Here is an 18,428-nt window from a genome sequence, read left to right on the forward strand (position 1 = left end):
CATGTCGTCAGTTAACATGTTTGGCAGGCTGCATTCCAGGGGAAATGTGGCAGCTCAGATATATTTAAGATGTAATATCAGTTTTCTATGATCAGGTGGCATTTTCAAAAATCTATTTTCTTTGCATTTAATTGCTTGAAAGTTCTACTTTTCGTTGTGGGAGATTTGGAAGAGAGAACTAACAATGGATGACTGTTTGCTTTCCTGGGCCCGAGAGGCTACGTATGTTCAAGTGGATATATCCCATCATACAGCCTGGCCTCAGAAAAATGAATTCAGTGTTTCACACCCAGATATTTTTAGAAAAATATTTGTTGATCATAACTGCCCCTCTGCGCAACATACATAAGAAAGCTTCCCATTTGTGATCCAAATTCAGTAATGCATTGAATTCCAAAAGTTCCCATGCTTTCATTCTTCTTTTCATCTTCAATGGTCGCTTCCTTTTGCTAAACTATTTCTTTGATCTTAAATACACTTCAAACTTACTGACTCTCCAAACCTTAAGGTAAACAATTAGTGCTATCAGTTCCTAATTTGCTGGCTGGTTATCTTTTAAGTAGATAGATTTGCAATTCAGAACAAGCCTTCCTATAGACTTCCACAAAATGCATCATACATTTATGGGACAGTACTAATAATTCTGATTCAAAGTTGTGCATAGCCATGTGGATAACATAGCTTCTGTCACAAAAGAAGCTCCTCTGTCCTCCAGGTAAGGACACAAGATCAACCTCTGCTTGGTGGTACCTGGAATAGGTAAGGGAAGAAGAAAACAAGATGGGGACTCATGGGCATCAGAAGTGTAGTAATCCATCCTCTAACTACTTAAGATATGGATTTTCTCTTAGTCCATAATTCCCAAATGCTGTCCTGCCCTAACAGAAGTGTCCTACAAATTATTCAAATATGTTCGGTCATAAAAGTTTTCTATGGATAATGGACTTGAAGAAATGTTGGACTAGACATAGTTAAACAGGTTTCTATCCTCTGGGATTTTCAGAATTTTTAATATCCTCTGGGAATCTCCAAGTTGGGGCCAAAGTGTGCAGGATGCCCTTGATTTATGAGATTCAGGAACCTCTGAACAAGGACGTAGATCTCCCTGAAACAGTACCTAGGAAATGCTTTGGTTATTCCTTATTTAAGTGTCCTCAATAGGGACTGGGGAGTGGGGAGCTGTTAAGAGGAGCTCCTTCCATTGAGTCCTCTGCTATCTCTTTATATACCTAAATCATTCATAAATTGGGGACTGACAAGATCCTCTTTTATTCGGCAAAATAATTTATAAAAATATGTCAGCACCTCCTAATGTGAAGACCTATGAGATAATGCCAAAAAAAAATTATGAGGGAAAATAACTGTTACACAATGTAGCAAATACAGTTCTGTTGGGTTAAAAGTAGAATTAAATCCATTGCAGAGAATGATGTCAGTGATAGTGATATCATTAATACATTAATATTATTCCAAATATACATACCTAGAGAGTTGACTAAAACGTACCAAAGCAATCTACCTTTCAAGACTAATACTGTTGAGAGAAAAGAAAAATACTTGAATGGAAAGGGAAAATAAGAGAAACCTGGTTTAGAATATATCTTTGTGTTTATAAGGTACTTTACACATTCTGTACTAGACTTTATAGACTAGACCGTGCAGTGTGGTCACCGAGTGCAATGCCAAGGCTCTGCTTTGCAGCAACCAGGTATGTGTTAGAAACTTCCATATAAGAAGCCTATAGAGTCAATTATTTCCACAGCGCGGTGCCATTACTGCAGTTCATACATCCCTGGAAGTGATTTCCTTCCTGCCAAAAAGTCAGTGATGATAAAATCCAACCATTGCTTCCATGCAACTCTTAAGGAGGCAGCATGAAACGAGAGAGTTGCATCACCGTGAGCACGGAGAGGAGGCGAATTTGGGCATTTCGCAGATTACACGGACAAGAGGAATGGGTGCACAATCGAGATGATCTACAAAGAACCTCAAGGGGAGGTAGAAGGAGGACTCTGATAATGAAGTTCTAGAGCCAGAAAAGAAACACTTCCTATAGAAAAACCAATTCTGTCAGTTCTTTAATGAAGACAGAATGTGAGTATAATCTAAATCAGAGGTTCTCAAACTTTTTAATTAATTAATTAATTTATTTATTTATTTATTTATTTATTATTTTTATATTTGTTTTTAAATCATCTCTATGCCTAACATGGGGCTTAAATTCACAACCTCAAGATCAAGAGTCACAGTCTACTGACTAGTCAGCCAGTGGCCCTGGTTCTCAAACTTTTTAGTCTTGGGAATAGTTCACCTCTTAAAAAGGCTTGAACACCTCAAAAAACTATGTGGCTTGTATGTACTGGTGTTTACTGTATTTGAAATTAAAAGTAAGACATTTTGGGGGCACCTGGGTGGCTCAGTAAGTTGAGCTTCTGACTCTTAGTTTTGACTCAGGTCATGATCTCACAGGTTCCTGAGATTGGGCCCCATGTTGGGCTCTGCACTGACAGCATGGAGCCTGCTTGGGATTCTCTCTCTCCCTGTCTCTCTGCCCCTCCCCATGTGCATGTGCACGCATTCTCTCTCTCTCTCTCTCTCTCTCTCTCTCTCTCTCTCTCTCAAAATAAATAAGTTTTTTTTAAAAAGTCATGTTTTAAAAAAATAAAATAAAAATAAGATTTTTTGGACGTATGTATAAATTTAGTGACAAGAGTGACATTCTTTTACATTTTGCAATTCATGATGCTTAACAGAAGATAGCTAGATTCAGGGTGCCCAGGTGGCTCAGTTGGTTAAGCATCTGACTCTTGGTTTCAGCTCAGGTCATGATCTCACAGTTTATGAGTTTGAGCCCTGCACTGGGCTCTGTGCTGACAGCATGGAGCCTGCTTGGGATTCTGTGTCGCCCTCTCTCTCTGCCCCTTCCCCACTCATGATGTCCCTGTCTCTCTCAAAAATAAATAACTTAAAACACACACACACACACACACACACACACACACACACACACAAAAGCCCAGAAGATAGCTAGATCCTCTTATCTGTCTCTGCATCCAATCCCCAGCAACAACATCTGGTCACTGGAAAATGCCTCTGAACATGCAGAGAGAAAGCAAAGGACAAAGTAAATAAGGTTTTAGTACTATTATAAGAAAAGTTTGATCTTGCAGACAACCTGAAAGACAGAGACCCAGAGGAGAACCCAAACTGTACTCTGAGAACCAATGAGTCAAAAACATTGTGTGTCCAGTGTATGTACAGATATTTACACATATCAATATACTGCATATAGAATTCTCAGTTTAACTTCTTACTAACTTGTAGGTAGATTATTTCATAGTATAAATTCAAACATCCTTAACTGTTCATTTCTTCCAACGGTATAAAGCCTGCTATACACATTACAAACCAAAATGGCAATAAAGATAAAAATTTTTTCAAAAGATTTTTAAAAATGATTTAAAACCCTCTCATACTAAACAGAGGCCTAACAAGATGCATTCTTCACTGTGAGTGCTAAGTATCATATTTTCACATGCAGTACCATTGTATCCTAATAATGAGGTAGATGGAGTGAGCACTATTCTATTTTGCAGATGAGAAAAGTGCACACAGAGGGGGGGGGGCAGGTGACTTATCCAAGCACCATAACTAATCCGTGACAGAGCTGGGAATGGATCCAGCCCAAGGCTGCTTTGGGCTTATCGCTAGGCCAACACACAATGCCAAAACACATGTTTGGAAAGGGAAAATTATTGCTGGGGTGTTGTGTTGCCTGACTTGTTTCTTTATAATTCTTCACTCACTTGGCCAAATGGTTGTTCTGGCAGATACGTAGTTGGTGCTTTGATATTATTTTGCTAAATTTTCCATTTTAATATTTTGAAATGAGTAATTACTCCCACTGGCCTTAATTTTCCTTATATTTAAAATTTGGATCAAGATACTGTAAAGACTCCAGCAACAACAACATCTTAATAATTAATAAAACAAGACATATCACAACCTACAATTTAACTTAAAAAAAAAAAACCAGTCCCCTCAAATTGGGAAAATATGCAAGGGCACTTTTAGTTTGCTCCAGGATAGTGAATGATACCAGAATCTTGGAAGCCAGGCACCAGGGATGCTTGACATCCTGCAACATTACAGACAATATACTACACGACACTTACTGTCTCATGTCCCCACATGACCTTAAAATGTCTTGTGGACAGCCACAGGGGGAAGATGTTGTTTGTAATTTTCTGAATCTGGGTACTGGTGGGTAAATGCAAACCATTTCTGCCAAGTTTTAATACGCATTGACTTTTCCAAAAATGAAACTATCATCTAAAGTAAAGGAAGACTGTACTTTGTTTTGCCTGGAAATTTACCAAAAATGGCCCACTGATTCAGAAAAACGCTATGTGGTATTGGTGTCATCACAGCTACCCACATTCAGAGCTGTGATACTCAACTGTAATTCTACACACTAGTGTGACCGTCTGACTACAACAGATCTACTATAGAGAAACATAACTGTCTACACAAATATTGAAATATTTAAGTATAAATCACTTTCCAATATTGCTCCTTTATATTGTAATTAACATGTTTTATCATTATTTTTACTGGGTATATACAGATATGTTACATTATTTGTGCTTTTCATTATAGATAGTAAAGGGGCACTTCCTAATATCTTTTTTTTTTTTACTTTTTAATGTATATTTATTTTTGATAGAGATGGAGACAGAAACAGAGCATGAGCAGAGGAGGGGCAGAGAGAGAGGGGGGACACAGAATATGTGTCAGGCTCCAGGCTCTCAGCTGTCAGCACAGAGCCCAATGGGGCTCGAACCCACGAACCTCAAGATCATGACCTGAGCCGAAGTTGGATGCTTAACTGACTAAGCCAACCAGGAGCCCCCCTAATATTTTTTAATCTGTGTCTGATCAGATCAAGAACCACTGGGTTAATTTCCCCCAGAAATTAACAATTAAAATGAAAAATTCCCATTCTTTCTGCTCCAAATTTTAGTTTAGATTCGGTATTAATAGCTACTTCTCAAATTTCAATCCTTTTTTTTCAAAAACACTTATGGTTACTTTGCTTGTGTTAATAAAACAGTGTGAAAATACCTTCCAGTGCACCTGACTAAAAGGTTTGACATGTTGGGGTTTGGAGAAGAGGATGATGTATTAGACCAACTTCAAAAGAAGTGAGTAAAGGTAGAGTTGGTGACCTGCTCTGTGCAGCCTCAAGCTCCTATTCATTCAAAACCCATGACAGCCTCCACCAGTACTGCCCAGCACAATACCAAGTGTGTAACACACTTGAGAGAACACAACGTTCTCTAGGCTTTACCCACCAACAGAGAGAGAAGGTGTAGTTCAAAACACTGTTGATTGTATAAGAGAAGCGACAGCCGCTACTTGTCCTCAAACACACTCCTGAAAATTATTCCTTGCGATGCGAACTGTAGATTCAAAAGGGAGCATTCTTTTCAAACACGAATGATCTTCATTTATAATTAAATATCGAAAACAATTTCAGTGATAAATGAGTGCCATTTACCAAAATTAGATACAAGTCACTGCAAGTTTTAAAATCCCGACAAAGTTGTGATCAATGTATTCCATACAACAAATAATTGTGATATTTATTTTGCTACCTGTTCATCAAGGGTTTCCTCGACTGCTTTCCTGAACCACACAATTATGTTAAGATATATTTTTTATGCCTCCTGCAATCTGAGATATATTTTTTGAACATCGAAAATGAAATGACTTCTTAATCGCATCGTTTTTTTCCCCTCTGGAAGACAATGCCTTTTTTGCTCACTGTTTTGAAAACTACCCAAATCAATACAACTTTCATGGTTGGGTACTGGCCTACTTGATTGTGTTAGGAAAATATGTACGGGGCTGGGAATCGTGTTTACTTCCTCTGGCTCTATTAGTTTTGCAGCAACGGTTCATAAACAGCATATGCCATTAATTTAGCATAAGCTCTGCACTAATAATGACAATTGATTTCTTTGTTTAATTTCTTTACAACCAAATGACACGCTTTACAACAAACCCCATTTTAAAGTCCCTCTGGGCATGTGGATTACATTACACCTTTTAAAAAGCTTATGTTTGATGCCTAACCCACCTGATATTTTTCTCTTATGAACATTTAAAATATAAAACTAAATCTAACTGAACTATTATAATTTTAGTTATTAAGTTTTAGGAAAAGATTAATAAGCATTTCAAAAAATAAAAACTTCCACATAGAAATTTCCCTTTCAACTTGGGCTAACATCCATTATATAATGAACTATAACGCATAACTCCATAATTCTCTGTGGCCTCAAAGTCAACATTTTCAGGTGCCAACAACTACACTCTGAATATACTGACCTCGAGCCAGTGAGACATTCTTTTCTGCTTTAACTTTCTAAGCTATAAAACAGAACGATGATATGTCTCAATACATGTTTTATGTACATACTAATGGAAGCCTCAATTGTCAACCATTCCAACTGACTACATCTCTCCATATGCTCTGAAAAATAAACTCTTGTTGGCATAAGTATAAATCCTGAGTGACTAATCCCTGAATTCAAGTCCTAACCTGCCACTTATAAACCAGATCATGTTGGCCATGTCATTTCACATTTTGGCGTGTCTATTTCTGCATACATCAAAAGTGATTAATGATATATATTCCGCTTCACTCACAGGGCATTTGTGAACACAAAATAAGAAAACTCATGTGATTTCCAAATCACAATACTAAGATGATGAATAGAAGGAGCAAATATAGTTCAAAGAGCATGACGTGTTTTCTGCTTTCTGGAATTTTGAATCCCCAGGCACGTATTTCTAAATAGACAAAATAGTGTGATCTGAATGGAACACTGTAAAATAAACAAAGTCACATCTATAGGGCTGCTATGACTTGACACAACAGTGAGCTGCATCGTCTACCTAATCAGTTAAGCTCCAAATTCAAGCTCATTCCATCAGCCACGTTCAAAGCAAGGCCCACAATACAAGATACATCACATCAAATCTATTATTTTGTTAGAAGTTCCTTTCTTATTTATTTTTATTTTTATTGATTGATTGATTGATTGAGAAAGAGGGCATGAGTGGGGGAGGGGCAGAGAGACAGGGAGAGACAGAGAGAGAATCCCAAGCAGGCCCCATGCCTAGCGTGGAGCCAGACACGGGGCTCAATTCCATGACCCTGGGATCACGACCTGAGCCAAAATCAAGAGTCGGATGCTCAACTGACTGAGTCACCCAGGAGCCCTACTTCCTTTCTTATTTTTAATGCCTAGAATAATTTGTTGGGGATTTGAGGCAAAGGTACGCCCTGTACCTATGAACATAATATAAACATTAGTCAAAATCATGATTTTGACTTTTATGCTATAGGCCAGTCTCCAACATGGGTTTTTAGTTTCAACTTTTATCCAGAGTTACAAACTAATATTTTTTTCCTATATGCTATCCATCTCCAACTGTACATCCCAAATCAAATACTTCCATTTTACACTTAAATGCATTAGTTAGAGGCTTTTTTGCTTACTTTTTCTGTGTACTTCTTAGTTGGTGCAAATTTTCTATAGAAACATATATAATGGTAAAAGTGAAATAAAATAAAAATTTATATATGCCACCAATTCTTAGTAAATGGATGCAGGCATAAAGATGAACCTATCTCCTAAAGTCAAGCCTTGACAAAGAAAATATAGCTGTAAGGGAATATTCTAATACCAGAGTCTCACAAATTATATACCCTATGCAACCTTCATATTTGAAACAGAAGAAATAAAATGAAATCTACTTTCTAATGACTCCATTCAAGTCAACTTCACCTTCCACTGAGAGGAAGCCCACTGAGAAATAGTTATGCAGCATATTTGCAAAGTCCAAAAAACACTGCAAGGAGACACTGGTTACGAAATGTTTTGATAAGTGTGATGTGAATAATTAACAGATGAGAACATTTTTTTCCCTTCTAAGGGCAGCAGGAGATTAAGTTAACAGTCTATAATGGCATGACTGATTCGTTCATTTTCAGTATAAAAATGAGCTGCTTAAAGCTAATCCTCACACTAAAATGTAAATGTATAGCTCCTCAAGAAAAGAAACAACATGTTCATGCAAGTGGCAAAAACAATTAGACTGGCAGCAGTCTTTGAAGCCAGCTGTGAACACTGTCAAGAAAGAGAACAGACAGAATCAATCTCTCACAGTGGTCCAGGTCCTGAACTACAGTAAAGTTTCACATTATTTTTCTGACATCTATATTCTCTAACTTTAGAAATATCTAGATGAGATGCTTATATTAGAACAGAAATGAAAATGGAGAAGAAAATGAACAAATTTATATTGACTTTGCAGACCTTTGAAGACAAAAGTGAAATGAAAACTTTTCAATTTTACTTAAGAAAGAAGAACAGGGGCACTTGGGTGGCTCAGTCTGTTAAGCGTCTGACTCAATCTCAGCTCAGGTCATGATCTCATGGTTGGTGAGATAGAGTCCCACAGCAGGCTCTGCATTGATAGTGCAGAGCCTGCTGTGGGATGCTCTCTCTCTCCTCTCTCTCTCTCTCTCTCTCTCTCTCTCTCTCTCTCTCTCTCTCTCACAATAAATAAATAATCTTTAAAAATAAGAAAGAATGAAAGAAAGAAAGAAAGAAAGAAAGAAAGAAACAGACAGACATAATACTGCTCTAGAACTAGTAAAGCCTTTATAATTTATCCTCAAAAAGGCACACATCAGTGTTAGACCATAACACAGGATGGCTAAAAACAGATGGGAATCTATGAAAAAATATATAATGTATTATAAAAAATATATAGCATATTATAATGTATATAATGTATTATAAATATTTATAATGTACAAAGGACATAAAGCACATTTTATTTCTTGGATTAGGTAGTGGCTATAAGCGTGTGCATTTTATAATTATTTGCCTTGTTGTGTATTTATAAACTTTTATAGAAAAGTGACTATGTCTGCCCTATCTCAAAATTCACTTCAGCCAGAACATCAAGCTGCTGGAAGCATTTGTCAAGCAAGCCTTTTGGCATCATGCAGATAAGATAATCATGCAGAGCAAATAATGAATTTATATATTTCACTAATTCTTAGTAAATGGCCTGAAGGCAGGTATGACAATGAACTCATGCTGAAATGTATCTATTTCAAATAAAAATAAAACCCAAAAACAAAAACAAAAACAAAAAACCTTGACAAAGAAAAAATAACTCTAAATGAATTACTAAAACAGAGAAAATAAAATGAAATCTAACTTACTAGCGATTAGTATGACTTACTTAACTCACCCTACACTAAGGGGAAACTAACTATTGTGGGTTATGACAGGTACATAGCAACTCATGTCCCTGTTCTTCAAATTCACATCTGGAGATGTTACTTCAGACATGTTTCTGGTAGATAAATCTGGTCCTGATTTATACTCATAGGTCACAAAGCATGAAAGTTTAGTGCCCTACAATCTATGTATAAATCTGAAAAGGTAAACAAATGCATGCACCTGTACAGGGACAAAAGAGAGTACTTACTGCATTAAAGAGGATGCATATTACAAAATTCTGTGAAACCAATGAGTGTCCAAAGTTTATTGATCTATTATATAGGTGCGAATGCAGCAATGAAGATATGGCATCTAATACTGTGTTTAATAATGAAGTAGTGGGTTACACGTAAGAGTTGGTAATACAGGTTTTAAAATTTCAGTCTATAAATCTTCTTTTCTAACGTACACTGAAAAATGTCTGAAGGAAACAAGAATGTTACACACACACACACACACACACACACACACAATCATTTGAATTGGACAACTGTGGCAGCAGTTAAAATTTAAGGAGTAACCTATTTCTTTTTTTTTTTAATTTTTTTTAACGTTTATTTATTTTTGAGACAGAGAGAGACAAAGCATAAACGGGGGAGGGTCAGAGAGAGAGGGAGACACAGAATCCGAAGCAGGCTCCAGGCTCTGAGCTGTCAGCACAGAGCCCAACGCGGGGCTCGAACTCACAGACCGTGAGATCATGACCTGAGCTGAAGTCGGACGCCTGACCGACTCAGCCACCCAGGCACCCCAAGGAGTAACCTTTCTTTTTAGTCCACAATCCTATGTTAATTTGATTGTCTGGCATTCATAGCCACCAGATGGAAAAAAAACAATGTTGTGCAAAGAGCTACAGACCTTGGCTGTTTGTGGATCATGCAACGTTATTTATTTTGAATATTTTAGGATATGATTGCCTCATGGACTCTCATCATCTTTTTTATTCCTCTGCCTTGTATCTTTAATTACAGAATCACAAATTATGGGATGTTACAAGGTACTGGATGAGTCAGGAAAATATACATGTGCTTATTTTGAACTTTTCCTGGTTTTGGTAAAACTCCTCCTAAGAAAAAAGTATGAAAACTGCACATCAAATAAAAAGAATCTGGACCTTCAAAACATATTTTAGAAAACTGGAAATATACTTAAGAGAAAAATAAGAGTAGGTCAGTGTTTTTCTTTGTGAAAGGGCTCATTAGCCAGGGGCAGTCAGGAACTGTCCAGTTAGACCTTTCAACTAAGAATATCATTCTGATGAGATAAATTTCTATATTCCAGTCAAGCTCAATTACTTTTATTGTGACAATAAATAATAATAATTATTATTATTTTAAGTGACAAGAGCTAGTATAACAGATAAGCCCTAAAATCTCAGTAGCTTAAACACAAATCTCAATGGCTTAACACAAGTTTACTTTTCACTCCTGCAGATTCCAAACACTTTTCCTGTTCAAGGGTGCCTCTCTGCCAGAGGTCGTTCAACAATTCTCACCATGGAAGGAGGGCATGAATCTCTGGCAGACAGCTAGCTGTCTCCTCCATGGAAATCGTGTTTTTAGGAAATTTCAACTTACCAGGAAAACTCACGTCATGAATGTGTCTTCCCCTGACTTGGGAAGGCTCCTTCTTAGTTGTGAGACAGCCACAACGTGGAATCATGACAAAAGTGCAGTATGGGGACCTCCACACACAATAAGTTATAGAAGAGTTAGGAAAGATTGCCATTCTGTAGTCGATGGAACAATCCAGAAGAGAATTACATATGGTACACATAAGAGGGATAAATGTTAGACCAGACCAATTTTCCCAGACCAAAAGGAATTCTGATGTTTTTTTTTTTTTAATGTTTTACTTGTTTTTGAGAGACAAAGAGAGAGCATGAGTTGGGGAGGGGCACAGAGAGAGGGAGACACAGAATCTGAAGCAAGCTGTCAGTACAGAGCCCGATGCCAGGCTCGAACCCACAAACTGTGGGATCATGACCGGAGCTGAAGTCAGATGCTTAACTGACTGAGCCATCTAGGAGCCCCAGGAATTCTGATAGTTTTAATAATAGATGTTAGGTAATTTATGCTATAAATGTGTTAATACATGAAACTTACTCTATGACATCCCTAAGGGATCATCTACATCATTTGCTGATGTTTGCATTTTAACCCATGAGAATAAAAAGTTCAACCATGCAGAGTAGAGGATGGCTTCAAGAGAAACAAGTTTTTTTCTGGATTCTATACGAAAGTGGCAGCAAAGTTCTGAAGATGAAGCTGCTGTCATCAGTATCTGTCCCCACTTGCAAAGATGTGCTATCTAGTTTATATTTGTTATCCTATATCCCTTAGATACATACTGGGCTATTGGCCATTGCATGTCCTTTTTGTCATAAAACAGTTTACTACATGACCCTAACTGTTGCATCAAATCTAAGTAATTCAGATATATGACTGACATAATGATTCTAGCCCATGTGGTACTTTCACTGCTAAGGATGCGGCATAAAACCATAAGATTTTAATGTCAATGCAGCACAGGATTTTTTGCACAACCGACTGGAGACCTCTGACGATGAACATCTCTATATGAGGAGCAAAGATCACACTGGTAGGATGACTCTTCCCCCAGTAGTGTCATGGCTATGGATGCTGCTATTCAGACATAATGGTGACAGAGCATTCAAAAGGTACTCCTCTGAGGAAAGGAGATTCATCTGTAACAGAAGTCCCATGATGAGGCAAATATCAAAAATCTTTACATTCTACGATCAGATCAATCTCTGTCTTCATTACACCTTTCCAAGATGCCAAGTTATCACAAATTTTACAAAAGAAACGCTAGCACGTGTTAGAGGCAACAATACCTTTCCCGTCACTGCTGGGAAAACAAAAGGGGTTGGCTCTCATCCTGATTCTTCTATTTAGTTAAGCTCAGGGCAATTGTTCTCCATTTCATTTTTTTTTTATTTTTTTTTTAATGTTTATTTATTTTTGAGACAGAGAGAGACAGAGCATGAACAGGGGAGGGGCAGAGAGAGAGGGAGACACAGAATCTGAAACAGGCTCCAGGCTCTGAGCTGTCAGCACAGAGCCCGACGCGGGGCTCGAACTCACGGACCGAGAGATCATGACCTGAGCCGAAGTCGGACGCTCAACCAACCAAGCCACCCAGGCGCCCCTCTCCATTTCATTTAATCAGAAACTATTCAGGATCAACTATGAGCTGGATAGTACTTGGTACTACAGAGATGATATTTAAAAACAAACAAAAACTCTAAAGTAACCCCTCTTCCTTTATGGAGCTGATAATCTAGAAGAGGACACAGATGAACAAATATTCCCATACTTATAGAGGCTATTTGTCTTTAACAAGTTTTCCCAGTTTTCAAACCAGCTCAATTTAATCATTCAGGGGAAAACAACTTATTTATAAAAAAGAACTGAATTTCACAAGCCACAAATTTTTCTGATGTTACTAGACAGCATTAACATTACAGACATGGCTTGTACTTTTTAAAAAAATGTTGACATTTTTCTATACACTAAACACCACATATACACCAGAATACGCCTACAATCTCTTGCTGGCTATGCTTCAGGTTAAAGAAAATGAGACCTCCATTCCACTATTTCCCTGTCCTGTCTGCTTATTCCCAAGATCAAACTTTAATTAAAAAATTGTGTACCTGGGATTGCAAGCTGGTCCAGCCACTCTGGAAAACAGTATGGAGGTTCCTCAAAAAACTAAAAACAGAACTACCCTACCACCCAGCAATTGCACTACTAGGCATTTATCCACGGGCTACGGGTGTGCTGTTTCGAAGGAACACATGCACCCCCAGGTTTATAGCAGCACTATCCACAATAGCCAAAGTATGGAAAGAGCCCAATGTCCATCAATGGATGAATGGATAAAGAAGATGTGTGTATATATATATATATATATATATATATATATATATATATACACAATGGAGTATTACTCGGCAATCAAAAAGAATGAAATCTTGCCATTTGCAACTACGTGGATGGAACTGGAGGGTTTTATGCTAAGTGAAATTAGTCAGAGAAAGACAAAAATCATATGACTTCACTCATATGAGGACTTTAAGATACAAAAGAGATGAACCTAAGGGAAGGGAAGCAAAAACAATATAAAAACAGGGAGTGGGACAGGGGCGCCTAGGTGGCTCAGTCTGTTAAGCGTCCAACTTCAGCTCAGGTCATGATCTCGTGGTTTGTGAGTTTGAGCCCTGAGTCGGGCTCTGTGCTGACAGCTCAGAGCCTGGAGCCTGCTTCTAATTCTGTGTCTCCCTCTCTCTCTGCCCCTCCCCCACTCACATTCTATCTCTCTCTCCTTCAAAAATAAATAAACTTTTAAAAATTTAAAAAAAACAGGGAGGGGGACAAAACAGAAGAGACTCATAAATATGGAGAACAAACAGAGGGTTGCTGGAGGGCTTGTGGGAGGGGGGATGGGCTAAATGGGTAAGGGGCATAAAGGAATCTACTCCTGAAATCACTGTTGCACTATATGCTAACTAGTTTGGGTGTAATTTTTTAAAATATAAAATTAAAATAAAAAATTTGTATACCACTAGGTTACATCTTTTCTTCCCTTAATTTTGAAATCTGAAAGTAAGCACTTGAAATTTGTCATGACAAAGTACATTATGTCACAAATGCGAGCGGGAACCCTCAACAATCTCTGAACCAGGAATTTTATTTCTATTGGCAAATTCCCTCTTTCATGAACGCTTTACCTATTTCATACATAAAGTATTGTAGGGAATATTGACCAGCATGTAGCCTGTCCACATTTCTGTAGATTACTTACATTTCAGAATTTAAAAGAATTCTAGAATTGTGAGTTCTGATGGAATCAGCAATATTACAACGCCAGATCTTCGGTTAAACATTTTTGTGAAAATTAAACATGATTTAAATTCTGGTTTCTATAATTTATTTCTCCCTGCTACCATTATACAAAACCTCTATTAATATGCTGTGAAATGAGACATCTACAGCATCGCTAGGAAAAGCCTTTAAGTGGTAATCCTTCTGAATCCTTTCTTGTAATAGTGGAACATTTGCTGTACAAAACCAATGAAATTCACACAGGCTGCTATGGAGTAGTGGAGCGATTATTACAGCATTTTTTTCCAAAGTACCTTAGGCTTTAGATGATTAGAGAATAGTCTTATGTTTTAAACTTCCTGCCAACAATGTGGCTTTTAGTTGCATTGGATTGAGGACAAATTGTAATATAATGTATGTTGACAGTTTAATAACATGGGTTACTATCCTTGGTGTACTTTATGATGTAATACATCCTTATAGGTGTCTCCAGAGAATTGTGCTATGATTTTCAAGGCACAGAAAATTCAATGAACTAAAACAGTCTGAGTAAGATTTCTGCCTTCTGTATACTTTGGACATTTTCCTAAAAAATAAATAAGTGCTACCCTTCTAAAATATTTTTTTGACATGCCTTTTCTGTTTTTCTTCTCAAGCTGTAGATTTTAAGATTGGAATGGTACAATTCTTATTAAATTATACATTAAAAATATAAAAGTCTCTTTCTTTATATAATAAACAGTCTTTTTCAGGTCTCAGAGGTAAAGTTCCCTTTCTATAAAAAGCTATAATTGTGGTTTTCAAAAATCTCATTAAATATTTAGATCTTTTAGAGCACAAGTGTTTTCTGTTGAAGTTTAAACACATTTAGGCTAATTATTTCTAATGTTTTGACCATTGTACAAATACTTATAGTATTAAACAGCTAATAGCATAAAACAAAACATCAAGTCTTATATGCAGAATTCATATAATTACTCCTGGATTTTCTTGTCGTCAAGATATTTTTGGGTAAGACAAAAATGGCAATATAATGTATTTTTAAAGTGATATGAAATATTATTAAATGAACGCAAGACTCAATACAGATGTTACTTCATATAGCCTTATCTCCTCTTTGTTTGCATTTACATGACTATAAACGCAAAACAATATTTAAATTCTTAAGCACACTAAACCCACTGTGATTCTGTGATGGACAATTGTTTGGTATTTTAGTGATTTACAGAAAAGAAAACATACTACAATATTTGAAAAGAAATATTCTCCCAATACTACTTTATTTTAAAAATAAGAAAAAAGAGGGGCGCCTGAGTGGCTCAGTTGGATAAGCATCCAACTCTTGGATTCAGCTCAGGTCATGACCTCACGGTTCTGTGAATTCGAGCCCCGTATCAGGCTTATCGTGGACAGTGCAGAGCCTGGTTGGGATTCTCTCTCTCTCCCCTCTGTCTCTGCCCCTATCCTGTTTGCGCTCTCTCTCTCTCAAAATAAATGAACTTAAAAAAAAATTTTTTTAGGGGCGCCTGGGTGGCTTGTTCGGTTAAGCATCCGACTTCGGCTCAGGTCATGATCTCACGGTGCGTGAGTTTAAGCCCCGCATCGGGCTCTGTGCTGACAGCTCAGAGCCTGGAGCCCGTTTCAGATTCTGTGTCTCCCTCTCTCTCTGACCCTCCCCCGTTCATGCTCTGTCTCTCTCTGTCTCAAAAATAAATAAACGTTAAAAAATTTTTTTTAAATAGATAGATATGTAATTTTTAAAAATTAAAAAAAGACTCAGTAATTTCATTATCTACCTATAAGGTGAAAATACAGAAAATGACTATAAATCACTATTTTCCACAGCTACCATCCTTTATACGACCCTCTCTCTTTTCTTAAAAAGTTTTATGTATTTATTTTGTGAAAGAGAACACGAGTGAATAGGGGAGGGGCAGAGAGAGAGGGCAAAAGAGAGAGAATCCCAAGTAGTCTCCATGCTGTCAGCACGGAGCCCAACATGGGGCTTGACCCCACAAACCGTGATATCATGACCTCACCAAAACCAAGAGTCACACATTCAACAGACTTAGCCACCCAGGTACCACAATCCTCTCTTTTTAAAAAAACTAGACGATATGGGAATACAGAAGAGCATAAAACAAGTTTCCTGTCCTAAAAGTAATAGTCATTTTTTATGAATTTTATAGTCATTTGTTGCAGATACTATGCAAAATATTTGACATACATTATTTCCTCTAGTGCTCCAAGGAACCCCAGAGGATAGGCTCCTTATTATTATCTTCATTTTACAGGTGAGGAAAGAGGAGCAAGAAAGGTCAGTGGTTCGCCTAAGATTTCAAAGTCCATAGCGGTGGCATTAGGATTCTAAGTGAAGTATTCAGAATTCAGAACCTGGAACATACTGCTCCTCACTGGCCAAGTAATTGATTTAGATTTTTTAAATGTGTGTGTGGAGAGTGCCTGGTGGCTCAGTCAGTTAAGTGTCCAACTCTTGGTTTCGGCTCAGGTCATGATTTCATGACTTTGTGGGTTCGAGCCCCACATTGGGCTCTGCACTGCTGACAGCATGGAGTCTGCTTGGATTCTCTCTCTCTCTCTCTCTCTCTCTCTCTCTCTCTCTGTCCCTCCCTCATTTGTGTTGTCTCTGTCTCTCTCAAAATAAATAAATAAACTTGAAAAAAAATTTTAAATGCATAAGTGGGTATTGTGATGAAAAACGACGCAAGCCATTGCAAGGAATACTAAACGGATGTGGATTTTATTTATTGTGTGTTTGAGAACTAAGAAAGTCAATCATTTGGGAAATCTGTTCTGAAATCCCTTCCTTTCATAATGTTCACCCAACAACTCAACATTCTCGCTCTTGAAACTCATGCTAAATTATCTCATTGTTACCATTGTCATGGCATTTTCTAGAGGCAACTCAGAACCAGACTGTCTATGTGTTCAAAGCAAACATATATAAAATAATCAAGGTTTTTGTGAAGCCCTTGAGAGCTGACAGAAGGTGATGTGAAAAATAAATTGCAGTAGAGTGTGAGGCTCAAACCAGAAAAAAAAAATTGTGCACTTGAATTCTAGCCTACAATGAACTTTTTCGGTTCCAACGTCTTTGTTTCTTTTTCTAATTTTTTTGGCCCAAAGTTTGTGTGCTTTCCTCCTCCTGGGGCAGGCCTGGTTGGAAGAGGTCCCAGAAGAGAGCAGAGGTCTGAGGATTATTGAAGTGGTTTTCTTTTTAATCACTTATAAAAACAGAGACAAAGCCAATCACCATCCATGTGATTTGTTCCAAGTCACCAGCCCTCTAAATTCCCCAAAGACAGCTAGCATCAGCACTTTTCCAACAGCGTGGTATTTTGAGCTTCACTCAAGTTTGAGGACCATACTGCTCTGAGAAGGGGAGGGAGGCCGAGAAAAAAATATTACTTGGACGCATTAATAAAATGGAGAACGTAGTTAAACTATCATGCTCGAGCACAGGGTATATGCCTATGTGTCTCTTTCCTAGCACTGAGAAAATTTATTCTCGCTTTATTTCCTGGTTGATGAAGCTTAACACAATTTCTATTCCTTCCTCTCATAGCCTCTGATTTTTCTTCCGTGGGGTTTGCAATCAGAAAGTACTCCTTAAAAGCTAAATTAGGAACAGAAGATGAAGAGACTGAGATAAATCTGATTGCACTGGTCCTCACTAAAATGTAATTAACTAGCATTTAAATAAACACTCCCTAAGCAATTGCAGAGAAAGGGGCAAAGCTTTGAAAGAGGAATCACAAATTTAACACCCTAGTGGCCAAGCCTTTGGAATGGTCATCGATTTCACTCTAAGTGAAGCTTCCCCCCCCCCCCCACCCCCAGAAAACAACAAAAATCCTGACGCTGAGCACAAAGGATTCATTTCATTTTACCGTGTATTTGCTATTTTCAAGACTTTAGCCCAGGTGACAAGCTTTCATTCCCACCCACCTCAACCAACCCACCCCCACGTTAGCAAAGCAATCTGTAAACTCAAACCACATGTTTTCCATTTCTTTTCCTCTCTCAGAAACATCAGCCAGCTTCGTCAAGCACAGGCAAAGTGCCAGCCGCAGCAAGATTACGCTAACCCCAAGATGTGGGAGTTGGCTGTGTTCCTCTGAGGCTTGCACAGAATGGTATTAAAAGTAATGAACACACAGAGAGACCCTGCAGCGTGGGACGTAGT

The sequence above is a fragment of the Panthera leo genome, chromosome A1 (genome assembly GCF_018350215.1).
Source record: "Panthera leo isolate Ple1 chromosome A1, P.leo_Ple1_pat1.1, whole genome shotgun sequence".
Lineage (NCBI taxonomy): Eukaryota > Metazoa > Chordata > Mammalia > Carnivora > Felidae > Panthera > Panthera leo.